Source organism: Arachis ipaensis, chromosome B10 (genome assembly GCF_059453495.1).
Source record: "Arachis ipaensis isolate K30076 ecotype BB chromosome B10, ASM5945349v1, whole genome shotgun sequence".
Taxonomy (NCBI): domain Eukaryota; kingdom Viridiplantae; phylum Streptophyta; class Magnoliopsida; order Fabales; family Fabaceae; genus Arachis; species Arachis ipaensis.
The window spans coordinates 93,778,809-93,780,906 of record NC_142435.1 but is presented as its reverse complement, the minus strand read 5'-3'; the positions used below and the strand labels follow the sequence as shown (position 1 = coordinate 93,780,906).

Genomic DNA, 2,098 nt, shown 5'->3' with positions numbered 1-2,098 from the left:
ACTTGATGTATGCAGGCATTTGTTGGATGGTCTTGATGAATGGTATGTTTACATGCAGAGATGCAAACAAGTCAAGAAATCTTGAGTATATTCTCTTCTCCACAGCACCATTGAGTAGTTGTGGAAAGGGTGCATAGAGTTTCAGCAGCTCCTGTTGTGAGATTTTTGGTTCTTGGTGATCTTTTTCCTTCTCCTCTGCTGAGGTATCTCCAGGTTGTTCTGACGGCTTGTTTGGCTTGTCCTCAGTCTCTTTATCACTTATAGTGACCATCTTGCAATATTCTCATCTTACTTTCTTTGTTTCTCCTCTCAGATTTTTTTCTGTGTCACTTGGGAATCCATCTGTAGGTTTGGGAATCTGCTCAGAGAGATACCCTACTTGAGATTCCAACCTCTTGATGGTGTCTCCCTGGTTCTTAAATTTTGCTCGCACTTCCTCCTTGAACGCCTTGTTGTCTTGAATCTCTTTGCCTATGCCTTGAAGTAGATTCTCAATCCTTGAGAGTCTGTCATCAAATGTTGGTGGATTGGGATTAGAGGTGGAGGGATGAGAAATGTTATTTTGGTTTTGATATGGATGTGGAAAGGTGTTGTCATGGTGGTGTTGATATGTTCTCTGTGTGAATTGTTGGTGAGCTGCATTGTTGTTGGGGTTGTGACGTCTCTGATCTTAGCCTTGATCTTATTGATTCCCCCACCCAAAGTTTGGGTGATTCCTCCATCCAGGGTTGTAGGTCTTGGAGTATGGATCATGGTTTTGCCTAGATGAATTCCCAATGTAGTTGGCTTGCTCCTGACTACCCTCTACTTCTTCATTCACTCCTTCTTGGGTTGCTAATGAAGTGGTGATTGCTGCTACTTGGTTCCTCTCCATCTTCTTGGTGAGGTCAGCCAGCTGCTTGGTAATGAGCTTAATTTGGGCCAGCAGAGCATCTACATTGTTTAGCTCCATCACTCCTCTAGTGTTCCCTCTTTCAGAAGTATAGAAATAGTCATTTTCTGCTACAGTTTCAATGACATCTATGGCCTCCTCAATGGTCTTCTTCTTGTTCAGAGATCCACCGGATGAGTGGTCTACTGCTTTCTTTGATTCATAAGAAAGGCCTTCATAGAAAATGTGTAGCTGCACCCATTCATTGAACATATCTGGTGGACACCTCCTTGTCAGATCCTTGAACCTCTCCCATGCTTCATATAGAGTCTCACTATCTTGTTGCCTGAAAGTTTGGACCTCAGCTCTCAGCCTGTTGATTCTTTGGGGAGGATAGAATCTGGCTAAAATTTTGTTCACCACATCTTCCCAAGTTGTCAAACTCTCCTTCGGAAAAGACTCCAGCCACTGGCTGCCTTATCCTTGAGTGAGAATGGAAATAAGAGCAGTCTATAGGCGTTAGGATGAACACCATTAGACTTCACCGTGTCACATATCCTCAGGAAGGTGGTTAGATGTTGATTGGGGTCTTCTTGGACTCCTCCTCCGAATGAACAGTTGTTCTGAACAAGGGTGATGAGCTGCGGTTTTAGTTCAAAATTATTGGCATGGATGGTCGGCTTTTGAATGCTACTTCCACAGTTTCCTGGGTTTGGATTGATGTAAGAGCCTAAAACTCTTCTCTCCTCCCCAGCATGATTTGCTCGACCTTCTCTGCCATGGTTGTGAGCCTCTTCTTCATGATGGTTTTCCATGTTTTCTTCCATGTTTGGTTCAAAGTATTCCTCCTCTTCCTCGGCACCCACTACTCGCTTTTCTCTTGCTTCCCTTCTTAATCTGAGGAAGGTCCTCTCAGGTTCTAAATCAAAGGAAGTTGAAGCCCCGCTTCTTCTCCCTGTCATACAACCAACAAAGCACAAGCAAGGAAAATAGATACAGGAAGTATTTCTGTTAGAATTACTGTTAGTGTGAGTGATGCAATATATCAAACAGTTAGTGGGTCAGTGAACTGAATTGTAAATAACTAAAAAAAATGAAAAAGTAGGGGGAGGGGAAGAAATTAACTAAAACTGAAAGTAAATTACTCAAACAGAAAATTAAATCAAACAAACTAAAAATGCTCAATCTAGTTATCCTCCAATTTAATCATTGTTGATTCAAAATCAA

General features: G+C 42.1%; 1 non-coding gene across 1 annotated transcript; it reads left to right on the top strand.

The window, feature by feature from the left end:
* The first annotated feature begins 1,139 nt into the window (after positions 1–1,139).
* On the top strand, positions 1,140–1,246 carry LOC148580909 (small nucleolar RNA R71). Its single transcript, XR_015896457.1, has one exon. It is a non-coding gene; the product is annotated as a small nucleolar RNA R71 (small nucleolar RNA).
* The last annotated feature ends 852 nt before the right edge of the window (positions 1,247–2,098 follow it).